The sequence below is a fragment of the Sciurus vulgaris genome (genome assembly GCF_902686455.1).
Source record: "Sciurus vulgaris genome assembly, chromosome: 17".
Lineage (NCBI taxonomy): Eukaryota > Metazoa > Chordata > Mammalia > Rodentia > Sciuridae > Sciurus > Sciurus vulgaris.
The window spans coordinates 27,229,319-27,242,048 of record NC_136478.1 but is presented as its reverse complement, the minus strand read 5'-3'; the positions used below and the strand labels follow the sequence as shown (position 1 = coordinate 27,242,048).

Here is a 12,730-nt window from a genome sequence, read left to right as displayed (position 1 = left end):
TTGTGACTCCAGCCACCACTCTCCACACCAGGCTGTCTGAAAGTCCTGACTCTCCGCTAGGTCTCTTCTGATAGCACCCCAGAGGAGAGGAAGCAGGACACCCCAGGACTGCTAGGCCAGGTGGCCCCACTGCCACTCAGCAGGAGAGTCTCATTATTAACTGGCTGGAATGTGTGGCAGGGGTTATGATAGATTGGCCAGCATGGAAATCTAGGGTTCCCACGCAGCTTTAGCCGCTATCGGTGCAGGTGGGACAGATTTTTTTCTTTTTCTTTTCTTTTCTTTTCTTTTTTGGCCAGGGGACAGTAGTGGTATCTATAAATTTTCTCTGTTGCCAGGATGTCCCTTTCCTGATATTTTGGCTAGGGAGAGCAGGCTTTGTTTGTTTGTGATTGGTCTTTGTCCGTAGGCGTTTCTGGGTTGTGAGCTTTCTCACCTCTGAGTATTCGATACATAAGGTGAAACAGAAACCCAGGAAGCTCATCTCCCTGCTGTTGGTCAGCCCCACATCCCTCAGCCAGCCAGCCCTTGTCTCCCCACCTCTCGGGGTCCTCTTGAAGTTGTTTCACATATAACCTCCGGCATTGTTATAACCAGTTGCCCTTGGTGGGAGGAAGAGGATAATACAGGCCTTCTCCATCTTCCCAGAAGCAGAATAGCCAATTCGCTTTTTAAAAAAAATCCATAAACACTATTCCTGCTCCACCCTTGAATTAAGCAATTAATATCCATTAAACCACAGGTCTTATGGTTGTTGTTGAAGTATAATTGACCTATAATAAACCTCACATATTTAAAATATGCAATTGGATGGATAAACACCATCGAAACCACCAGCACCATCCGGGTGGTGAACTCGTTCCTCCTTCCAGAGCTGTGTCCCCTCTTCACAGTCTCTGTCCTCATGCCTGCCCCGCCCTGCCCCGCCCACCTCCAGCCAGCCAGCTCTGCTTTCTGGCTCTCTATCTGAATTTGCATTTTAAAATGATTTTATAGACGGAGTCATGCATTACTTAGCAATGGGTATATATGTTCTGAGAAATGCATCCTTAGGTGATTTTGTCATTGTGGGAGCATCGTAGAATTCACTTACACAAATAAGATGGCTGCAACCACACCAGGCAATATCATCTTTTTATTTCTATTTATTTATTTCTTTATTTTCATGGTGGTGCTGGGGATTGAACCCAGGGCCTCACACAAGTCAGGCAAGGGCTCTATTATGGAGCTACATCCCCGGCCTCCAGACAGTATCATCTTCTGGGACCACCATTGTATATGCAGTTCATTGTTGACTGGAATATCCTTTGTTATGCTGCGCGTGACTGTACACACACAGTGTGGAACACAAGTCAGCAATCAAAGGAGCCAACCACCAATAAATGCAACAAAACAGATGAATCTCAAAGTGATTGTAACGAGTGAAAGAAGCCAGAATGTACACTGTATGATTCCACACAATGTGCGTGCACATACACAATATATATATGATCTATCACAATATTTATATGTCATATAATCACAGTATTATCTATCATCTATACGGTAGTATTTTATTTTTATCTCGACCTCTCTACCTCTATCTATCACATCTCGGTATGGAACTGTTTCATTCATGTGCTACCTAAAATCAAGTATTCCAGAACTACTACCCTGAAAAGCCTTCCTGGGCTGGGGTCGCGGCTCAGGGGTGGAGCACTTGCCTAGCATGTGAGGCCCTGGGTTCAATTCTCAGCACTGCATAGAAATAAATGAGGAAAATAAAGGTCCAGCAACATCTAAAAAAGTTTTTTAAAAAAACATCTTCCCAAGATCCAGTCTCCACATCTGGACTCAGAGTTCACCCTGTAGGTGTCCATTCAGTCTGTGGGGGTGTGGAGGTTGAGGGGAGCGAAGGCCACTGTGAATTACTGGGGAAACACTGAAGTGGAGACAAGAGGGTGTCTCCCTGCCTCAGCCCCATGGCCTTCTGTCCATGAAGCCATTGGCAAGTCATTTCCCCTCTCAGAACCCCTGGCCCTGGTGTTTGAAGTCAAGGGGGAACCAGGGCTGCCCCTCTCTGGGTGGCCCTCTCTGGTGCCAGCACTGACTGCGGACGGCAGTGCCAGCAGGACTCGGCTCAATGGCAGGGGTCTCAGCCCCAGGGTCAGTCATCGAGGCCTGGGGTCGGGTGGGTATGGGGTCACCAGGTTCCCAGCTGTGCTGGCTTTATTAGATCCCTTGGCTCAAGCTTGCAGAGCTGGAAGCCTGCTGTCCTGGGAAGCCCACACGGCCCTCAGCCCCCAAAGTCCCCTCTGGAGGCCCCCAGCCCTCGTGGGCAGATGATTCATTCTATGGCATCTTCAGTCTTCAGCCAACACTCCCGCTAGCTCAGGGGAACAGCTTTACTCCTACCCAAGCATTAGCAGAGCTTCCAGTTGCTCTGGGAGCTGGCTCCTGGCCCAACTTGTCTAAGAGAGAAAGCGTGGGGCTGGCCACAGCTGAGCGAGCCACTGCACCCTCCCAGGCAGTATGTAGGAAAGGCCAAGGGATGCTGTGGCAGCCCAGGCCCATGCCCAGACTTGTGCCCAGGTCTGGGGACAAGCAGCAGAGCAGCTGGGCATCTTGCCTGTCAGGTCTGTTCCCTTCCCTCCTCCTTGCCGGCTCTCCTACCCTCCTCTACTGGGAGGAAACCTCCAGGTCGAATGTGCTACCTGGGGAAACCGAGGCACCGGATAAGAGGCAAGGAAGAAGGTGACCCCAGCTCTGTGAATCTAGGTCCCTCTGGAAATGGAAGAGGGAGCCCTATGCAGTCTGCCTTAACAGTCGGGCTGTGAAGACCAGGAGGATCGGGACAGAGAAGGGCAATGCTCAAGAACATGGGGGCTGGGGCTGGGGCTGGGGCTCAGTGGCAGAGCGCTTGCTGAGCCCGCTCTGAGCCCTGGGTTCGGTTCCCAGTACCGCAGAAAGGAACCAGCAAGAGCGCAGGGTCTAGAACCAACCCAGCTACCCAGGCCTGCTTCCTCTCGTGGCTGGCTTGCCTCCTGGGCTCAGTTCTGTTGTCGTGAAGTGGGGTGAGGACTCTGGTGGCGAGAGTGTCTCCCCTCCCAGAAGACACCTGGCATGAGGAAATACCTGTGAAGCCTTTGGAGGGCCTGGCACGTGGGACAGACCCCAGACTGGCTAGTTGTCACCCTCAGTAAATATCCATTTATTTGTGCCTATTAGTTTTCTAAATTTAGTGCAATGACCATATGTAAATGTTTCAGTAAAAACAAAAAAACAGTTTAAGTACCAAATCTGTTTTCGTTAACGTATGAGATGAGCCCCCCAGTATTGCCACAGGCTGTTCTGGGGGTGGTGTGGGGACGGTGGCCTTAAGGGTTGTGTGTTGGATTCTGATTACCTCCTGGCTGCAGGGGGCCAGCCGGGCCTCAGGGTTGTCCTGCTGGAAGTGGGCGAAGAGGAGACATGTCCAAGGGCTGCTTCCTGAGGACAGACGCAGGAGGCGTTTGGGGCCAATTACAGCTCTGCCTGACTGGAGCCATCAGCACCCGCAGTATCCTGCCCAGACCATGGCAGCAGTGGGGCTGAGCAGGAGCAGCCTCTGCAGGAGCGTCCACTTGGGCCTGGAGTCTGGAGCTGGCCCGAGCCTCTACTTTCGTCATTAGTGATTCTCGCCAGGCTGCGACCCCTCGGACCTGAGGTGTCTCCCAGGAGATGCCCTTTCTCTGGAGCTGACCCTGGCATTCCCTGCACCCTACTCTGCATTTGTACCTCTCAACAGCTTCCATGGAATTTTCACCTACCTGATTACAGAATCTCCCACGCTGCCGCCATCCGGGCCACGGATCTCCTATTATGTGCTCAACGCCTTTCTTTCTCTGGAGCTGCTGGGATTACAGGTGTGCGCCGCTGCGCCTGGCTCCATGCCTTTCTTTAAAGGACCTCACCTTTCTCGATCAACCCCAGGAACAAACCGCGTAAATAAAATACCTTGAAAATCAAGCAGGTTAGCCGCGACCAAGTTGGTGTTAGCAGCACAAATATGTTAACACGTTTTTGTGGAAAAAGCTCCAAGGCTTTTGCTAAAAAGATGCTCAGCAAGCACTGGAGAGGTGCTTTTTGCCCACCAGGCTACCTGTCCAAGACTTTCTCCTTGGCGACAGTCAGAGGACGGGGAAATTGGCTTTCTAGAGTTCCTGGGGTTGGTGGAGGCCGTTTTGTGGAGGCTGACGTCACGGTGCACCGGTGTGGTGTGAGTCCACCCCGGGGTGCTGTGCCAGCTCACTGAACATTCCAGCAGCAATCTGAGTAGGGAGAGCTTCCTCATTAGAGAAACTGAGGCCCCGGAAGTAGAAGAGTCAGCCCGAGATGACGGTCATGCCGGGAGCTGAACTGGTGGCCATGGAGATTGTCAGGCCTTGGCCTCGCCTAGAGGTTCAGGGAAGCGTGTCCATGTTATCCTCCACCCCACCCCACACAGCCTCCTGCAAGCTCCGGGCTGCCCCCTCACCCCCGGTCGGCTCTTGGGAAGAGGGAAGACGTGGGAGAGCGGGACCTGATGAAGGTGAAATCTGGAGCCATGATGAGTCCCCAGAGTCCAAGGCAATATGGAGGCAGCCATCAGATCGGTGAATTCTTTCCAAATGACGATGGTGAGAGGCTGGCCCCCGGCTGTACAGGGGCACTGACATCTGGGTCACTTGACCAGTTAAGATGAGGCCCTGTCCTGTCTCCCTCCTCCAGCTCCACAGTGACACAAACCAGCCTCTCCAGGAAACTCCACATCAAAGGAGACCGAGGAGGAGCCAGTGGAGAGGAAGGAGACGCCCCTGCCCCCGGCTCCTCCTGCTTCCTCCCACAGAGGCTGGGCAGGGCAGACTTCAGGTGGGCTCAGGAAGAGGCCCAGGGGGACATGCCGGTCCTGCCTCCCAGGACAGGACTCTCTCTGGGCACTTCTCCTGTGGGGCCTCCTGAGCACACGTGTGAGACGCTAATAGCAGGTGCCGCAAGCTGTTCCCTGGGCAGGCATGCCCACCCGCAGGGAAGGGAGCTGAGGGCCTGGGCCAGCCCCCTTGATTCACTGATTCATTGATTCATTCAGAAATTTCTGAGCACTTACTCCGTGGCAGGCACTGGGCACTGAGGACACAGCGTTCTATAAGGACAACACCAGCCTTTGAACAGTTCATGGTCTACTTAAGTGACAGGCATTGATCCTAGTACTCCATAGCTGCACGCATAACTGTGAGAAGGGCCAAGAGGGAGGGAAGAGAGCTACCTGGTGCTGGAGGAGATATAAGAAGACCTGACTTGTCTGGAAGGGTTCACTGAGGAAGTGGCTCAAGGTGAAAGCAAAGCAGCAGTGAATCAAACAGGCAAAGAGGGTAGGAAGGGTGACCTGGGTTGTGGGGACTGCATGTTCAAAGGTCCTGTGGCAGAGTAGACAGTCTGGCCTGCAGAAGAGTATGGCGGGAGGCCAGCATGGCAGAGCACAGAGGGAAGAGGAAAGTGTGTTGCTTGGCCAGAGTGGCTGTGCAGGGTCTCAAAGGCCAATTCGGAGGTTAGTCTCCATCTTGAGAGTAACAGATTGCTAGTCACAGGTATTAATTTGCATCTTGAGAAACATCCCTCTGGCTGCCCTTAGAGAATAGAGAGAAGGCCCCACATAGGATTGGGGGAGCGAGACAGGAAGCCAGGCAGGCCTTGCAGGAGGGGGGATGGTGGGCAGGGAGAGGGGTGGTGGCAGTGGGCACAGCTCAAGGATTTTCAGAAAGTCAAGTGTCCCTGAGCCCTTGGTGATTGATTAGGAGTCAGGAGAGTAAAGAAGAAGGAAGAAAAGCTATGGCCCCAGACTAACCTTGCAGCCTCGCGGCTTCCACACACGCTGCGAGCACACCGAGCCTCGCGGCACCTGTTTTCAAAGCCTGATCTTCTCTCTTCCCTCCCTGTGCTCCAGGTGGATTTTACGGAGCGTGCGGTGCCCCTGGAGAAGCCCACTGCCACTCACCCATTCAGCCAGCCCTATGCCGGTGAGCATTGTGTGGCTAAGGATCCCCACCACACTCAGAGATGGCGCTCAGAGATGTCCTCAGGGTCCACCTCGAAGAGGGCGCCTTTGCCTCTGCTGCTCTGTGCCTGGTTGCCGCCTGAGGACCTCCCCAGGGATGGAGGAAGCCTTTCCAAAGCCTGAGGTCAACGCCATTCTACCTTGAATATCTGGCACCTGGAAAATAAAAAGCCAAAACACCAACCTGCTGATCAAAGGCTCTTGCGAGTCCCGCAGATGGTTTCAAGTGCTTTGCGCTGTCTCCTCCGCAGGCTCCAGGCCCCCACCTGGCGACAGATGGATCTGTTTGGGTGGAACAGTATTTGTTCAGCCGACAGATGAGCCTTGTGAACGTGTGGGTTTGGGGACCCCCTTGCCATGCCTCTGAGCCCCTCTGCAGGGCCTGGACTTAGGGGTGCCCTGGAGGCCATTCTTCCCTACTTTGCTCATTCTTTGGAGGGAAGAGGTGGGAGGACCTGCAGAAGGCGAGGAGGAAACTGTGAGGAGGAGGCCAGCCCTCTGGGGGCCGAGGCCATGGCCTCAAGCCTGGGGACTGCCTTGGGGACCCAGTCTTTGGCCATTTCCTGAAGCAGACCTGTCCCCTGGCAGCAAGACCAGCTACCTAATTTGTGGGGCCCAGTTTAAAATGAAGGTGTGTGACCCCCTTCACAGATTCCTATCAATTTCAAGGCAGCAGCGACACAGCGTCAGACTGAGGGCTGGGCTCGGGGAAGGGCAGGGTGCCCTGGAGCCTCCCTGTCTGGAAAGGTTCTCTTCCCTGAGGGCCTAGGGCAGCAGAGAGCAGGTGGGAGAAGAAGGCAGGCCAGCCAGCCCAGCCCGGGACCCCCAGGCCTCCTTGGCTGCTGGGCAGACCGATGGAGTGGGAGGACTGGCTGGTGGGGAAACAGATGGCTGGTGCATGGCAGCACCTCTGGGGCCACTGACCTTGCAAACCTGACTGGCAGGTGGCTCTTCTGCGCGCTCTCAGGCACCGGGGTCTGTGCTCGCCTTCAGAGCCACCCCTCTGGACTGCAGCCTGGGACCCCCGGACACCTGAGGAGATGGAGGCTGGAGAGGGGAAGGGAAGAGCCCAGCCAGCCAGCCGGCTGCTCACCTGCTCTTCCTTGTCCACTTCTCACCCCACCCCGCCAAGGACCCACGTGGGGCAGAAGGGGAGGAACCAGGGGTCCCGATTCCACAGCCACCACCCTCTCCTCCCGTCACACGGTGGGGTCTGGGGCAGGGCGTGCAGGCTGAGTGTGGGGCTTCCCCTTCCTCAAGGGACTCGTCCCAACCCGCCAGCCCCCAGGGCTAGGCCAAGGCCACGGCCGCGCCTCAGCCCCTCGTGGGCCGGCTGTCGGTCCCTGGCGCCTTGGTTACTGCTGTCAAATCAGCCACGCGGCAGCCCCTCCACTCCACCGGTTTGCTCCTCCATAAAAAACTTAATGGTCCCTGCAAATCAAGCAGCACAAGAACGGAGGAAGGCTTTTTAGACAATCAATTAAAAGCCTAGGAGAGGGATTATCTCATTGAAATATCAATTTTTAATAGCACTGCATCTTTGAGTTTCCTCTCAAAAAACTTTGTGCAGTCCGCTCGCCGTCTTGCTTCCTGACTCTGGTTCTCGCCGAGCCCCTGGGCAGGCCTTTGGGCACCTGCCTGGAGCAGGGGCCTGCGGGGCAGCTGGGGAGAAATCCGCTCGTTGCTGCTCGTTCATTCATCCGGGGCTCGGTGAGCTGGCTGTGCGCCAGGGTAGGGGCTGGGTACCAAGGTGAGCAAGTGAGCAGGAAGTGGGCTCTGGTCAGGTGGGCGAGTCAGTAATGGCGGAAGGGGAAGTCACCTGGAAAGATAAATGTCAAGAGCCTGAACTGGGGCCTCATGGGGACATGGGAGCACCAGAGTGGACAGAGGAGCGGGGGAGGCATTTGCCATTTCCTTGCCCTTGGGGAGTGGCCTTTAAAAGGAGACCAGGGGTGTGAAGGGAAGCTGGTTCCAGGCAGAAGGAACAGCACACTGGTGGCCCTGAGGCAGGAGGGGATTCTGGTGCTGGAGAAGTGGAAGGAAGGCCAGTGGCTGGGACCCGTGAGTGAGGGGGATGGTGGAAGAAGGAAGGGCCACCATCCAGACCCTGACGGTCCTAGAGGCCCAGGAAGGGGCATGTGGTACCTGGAGAGTGGCGTCACCAGCTTGTGCTCTGGAGAGTGACCCTAGTTCAAGTCCTGCTTCTTGGTTGCTGTGAGGCCGAGGGAGGTTGATAAAGGTCTCGACCTCGGCTTTCTCACCTGTGAAGTGGGCTAACAGCCTTGATCACACCCCGGGGCTGTCAGGAGTATCACAAGAAACTAGAGGCAGGTTTTCCAGCCTGCACCTCTTTTTTCTCTGCCCCACCCCCTGAGCTTGGCAGTTTCTTCAGCTTACCCCTGGGGGATCTGGGGGGATCAGATAAGCTCTAGCTGATGAAAGATTCCCACCAGCCAAGTTCCCAAGGAGCTTGTTACGCACCTGACTCCAATTTACCAGCCAAGGGAGGGGCTGGGAGGGGAGGGGCGGCCGAGGAACAGACAAAGGTCCCTTGCTCTCTGAGGGTTACATCCCCTCGTGGAGTGGAGAGCCCCCAGGTCTCAGGGGGAGGGGAGTGGCTGGGTGGGGTGGTCCATGCAGGCAGCAGCAGATCCTGGACTAGCGGATCCCTGTCCATGCATGGACAAGTGCACCTTCCCCACCTGGACCCGGGGCTGGGGGACAGGACAGGTGGCCTTGGACAAGGGTGGACTAACCGTCGCACTGCTGGAGGCGGTGTCTTGACAGCCTTCTAATCCCCACAGGACATCCCCATAGTGCACACGCGGTGGCGGAGACCACGGCTGGGGAGGCTGAGCTTCTTGCTTAGTTAGCATAGAGGCGAACCATATCTGTTTGGATGCTGTCTCTGGAGTTTTTGTAAATTTAATTTTATTGTTTTGGGTGCTTGCACACAAATGGTCTGTTACTGATCTATGTCCTCCTGAATTATTTTAATAAAGGGGCAAAGGATGAAGATCCTGTGGAAAGCATCTGGGGACTCCCGGGACACGGTTGCTAGGCACCCTGGAGGAAGCCACGTGGCTCTCTGGACCTCGGTGTTTTTGTTCGGTAACAACAAGGTTCCCAACTCATCTGCTTAAGTTAGAGGATCAGGTGAGACTTGGGCAGAGAAAGGGCTTTGCTGATAATCTGAGGGCAGCGGGCTCAGGCTGGCCCTCTGCTCCTTGACTGCCCTCTGGTCAGTCTCCGCCTCCCTGCCCCCTCCTTCCTCCTTCCCCTTCTCCCCAGTGTCTGCCCAGAACCTGCTGGGAACCAGGTCAAAGCTGGGCTGAAGGCTGCAGCCCCAAATGCCAGCTCTTTGGAGTCACCTGGATTTGAACCCTAATCCGTCCCTGTCCTCCAGAGAGCCGCAGTCCAGCTGTGGGCAGAAAAGGCAAGTCCCCAAATCCCCATGAAGGCATCTGGCGACCAGTCTGACCCAGTCAGTGGGTTCTCAGGCCACAAGGCAGTTGCAGAGCCGGTGCTGGGGAAGCTGGGGGCACAGTGCGGGACCCGTCTGGCGGGTTTCCCAGAGTGACAGGCGCTGAGAGCCCTTGGAGAAAGTGCTCCAGGGCGAGCCAGCGTCTGGGGGCGTTTGTGGGGCTGTGGAGAGCGTGGCTAGTCCCCTCGGGGAGGGGAAGGCTGGGGCTCCTGGAGGAGGAGGATGGGCAAGGCTGGAAGTGGGCAGGGGAGGAGGCACCCCAACACAGCTGGAGGAGGCAGGGGAAGTTGCCGAGGGAGCCCCTGCTCCATGGGGAGGTGCCTGCTTGAGGCCCAGGAGGCAGCTGGAGTCTTGCAACCCTGCAATTAGTGAAGGAGGCCGAGGAGCGGATGGGGGCGGGGCAGGCTGGGAGCTGCAGCTGGCTCCTGGGTCCTGCCTCTGCCTCTGCCTTCAGCCCCCAATCGGCTGCCCCAGAGGGTTGGCCTGGAGGGGCTGGAGGTCCCCTAGGCAGACAAGTGACTGGGCTCTGGAAGGGGAGTGCACAGCAATAGGGAAGGCCAGACTGTGGTAAGAATGGCCAAGTCCTGCTGGGTGTGGGCTTGGTCAACCCATCTGTTGTGGTTTCCATTTTACAGGTAAGGAAACTAAAGCCCAGAGAGGGGGGAGCTTACCAGAAGACACACAGCTACTTGGAAAGCAGCCTGGGTCAGGAGCCACAGTTGTCTGCAGGGCTGTAGTATGAAGGGCTGGCTCTTGAGCATGGAGGGGCTGCCTGGAAGTCAGGTTGGGCAAAATGACCTTGGCTGGAGAGCAAGGACAGACTGGGGGAGCAGGGCCGGTCAGGCCGGGTCTGGCCCCTCTGGTTCTGCAGCCTGTCCAGGCACTCCAGGCCTGGGAGGAGAGGCCCTGGCATGGCTGCCCCCGGCTGCGGCATTCAGTGCCTGGCTGGCTGCTGCCTCTAGAAGTAGACAGCTGGCCAGCCCCAGCCAGGACCACCCGGCGGTCCGTGCAGCGGGGCCACGTCCTGGCTTCCACCTTTCACTGCCTCATCCATGCATCTCCCTCCACCCAGCCATCACCGTCTCCCCCTCCCTCTTTCCTTCCCTCCCTCTCTGCTAACACCTGTGGAACCCAGGGCGCTGTGCAGGCTGCTGGAATTCTCTGCCCTCCAGGAACAGCGGGAGGGACGGGAGCAGCAGGTAACAACCACTAATACTCTAAAAAGGAACCAGGCAGGCTGAGCTGTGAGGGGCAGAGGGACTCAGACGGGGAAGGGCAATTCTGGGAGTCAGAGGGGGGCTGGGCCTGGTCAAGGCTGCAGGGTATGCAGTGGAGAGGGCAGGGAGCAGGCGCAGATGCAGCCTTGCCTTGCGGACTCTGGACACAGACTGCCTGACCTGGGATTCCAGTTTCATGGGATCATGGATCAGCAGTGTGACCTTGGGTTAGTTGCTCTCTCTGAGCTTAAATTGGGCTGACCATTGTAGTAGCTGTCTCATGGGGCGCTGGGAAAGATCAGAGAAGTGGCACGTGAGGCACCCAATGTGGTTCCTGGCAGTCACCCCTGCGCTGTAGGGGTGGGCCCAGTGAGTTTCCTCTTGGTCTCTCCAGGTCCCTCTCCTGTTCAAAGGGAACCATGCTCATGTCCCTTCCAGGCTGGGACAGTGATCTAGAGGAGATGGGTGCCGGGTGAGGTCCGGCCAGGGAGGGACTGTGCTGCACGCGTGTCTGCCGCAACCCAGGGAGACGCTGTCTGCCCAGCAGCTGTGGCGGTGCATGGGAGCGTGAGCATGGAGCGGCCAGAGGTGCTGATGCCTCAGGAGAGGGAAACCCACAGTTTTATGTGAAAACTTCCCATTACTAATATTAGCAATGCATTAAAGATTTTTTTAAAGCAACATCTGAGCCAAAGCTAATGCTTCAGCTGGCAGATGCCGCGCCTCGCCCGCTGGGGCTTGCTGTAGGCAAAGCAAGGCGGGAGGGCTGGGCAGGGAGCAGCGCCATCCCGAGGACCCGAGCTGCCCCTCCCGCAGCCCAGTGGAGGGCAGCCGTCGTGGGACATTCCTGGCAGCAGGCTGGAGGGAGGCAGGCCGTAAGAGGCCCCTGCTCGGCTCTATCTCGCCGAGGTGCCAGGGTGTCTGGGGCGCCGGACGGGGTCTGTTCTGTGTCTGGGACGGCAGGGCAGGTGGAGATGGCTCCCAGGGTTGCTACCAGCAAGGGTCTGGCTCCTGGGGGTCAAAGGGCAGCACTTTTAGCCTTTCTCAGGCCCACTTCCTGTTTGGCAGGAAATGGTCCCTTTTCTGCTGGTGCTGGTTACAGGATGGGGGTTGAGGGGCAGAGAGCCATCCAGGGGACTTCCAGGACTGACTCTCTCCCTCACTTGCTTTTTGCCCTGTGGGGCCCAGGAGGGGACCTGGGGCCTCTGGCGCATCATTAGGAGGCTTAGCAACAAGGACAAGTGTTCTGCCACAGTGGCCAGCTGCCAGCTGGGCTCCTGGGCCCACCTCTGCTCTCCTCTCAGGCCAGTGGTGTCCCCGAGGCCACAGTACTGGGGTCCAGTACTTCATGATTGGGCCATACTCAGAGAGTCACTGAACACAGCTCCTCACCCCTGGCAGGGAGCCCCGGGCTGGGCTGGATCAGCCTCTAGCACAGCCCTGGAGCAAGCCCTGGTGCTCAGAATCCATCCAGGGCACCTCATCCCCCGAGGCAGGTCCCCTGGGGGACCCTGGACTTCAAGAGGTTCAAAAGTATCTGCTGCTGTGTTCCTGATAACCATTCCTGTCAAACTTAACATAATTTGCTGGCTATAGAAGGTTCTGAAATTAAACATCAAAAATAAAATAAAATTACCTGTAATTTTACTACTCCCTAGAGCAGAGCTGAGAGAAAGTGTTCATTATTTACTGTGTGCCCACCTACCTCTGGGTGAACTGCCATCTAATCACCTGAACTTCACCCCCTATACTCAGCTGGCAAATCCCGCCCCCCCCCCGCCCCTTGTCCAGGGCAGACCTCCAAGCACTGTAATAACTACTAACCTTTACTGAGCTCTGAAGAAACTCATCTAATTCTCTTGACCACTCTGTGAGACAGCTTAACTTACAGTTGGAGAAATTAAGGCTCAGAGAGGACAAGTAACTTCCCTGAGATTGCACAGCCAGTGAGGACCAAAGTAGAAACTGGAACTATCA

The 12,730-nt window shown here is 56.3% G+C and overlaps 2 long non-coding RNA genes across 3 annotated transcripts; both read right to left on the bottom strand.

Moving 5' to 3' along the window:
- Positions 1-1,126: 1,126 nt before the first annotated feature.
- Positions 1,127-4,307, bottom strand: LOC306648141. The gene is made up of 3 exons (XR_013760301.1): positions 3,789-4,307; positions 3,386-3,468; positions 1,127-3,097 (listed from the first exon to the last, which is right to left on the bottom strand). It is a non-coding gene; the product is annotated as an uncharacterized lncRNA (long non-coding RNA).
- A 25-nt stretch (positions 4,308-4,332) lies between these two features.
- On the bottom strand, positions 4,333-9,786 carry LOC306648138. 2 transcript variants are annotated; one of them, XR_013760299.1, is made up of 4 exons: positions 8,198-9,786; positions 6,977-7,871; positions 6,237-6,334; positions 4,333-5,968 (listed from the first exon to the last, which is right to left on the bottom strand). It is a non-coding gene; the product is annotated as an uncharacterized lncRNA (long non-coding RNA). The 2 variants fall into 2 exon arrangements; XR_013760298.1 differs by having other exon boundaries at positions 6,977-9,786.
- Positions 9,787-12,730: the final 2,944 nt, after the last annotated feature.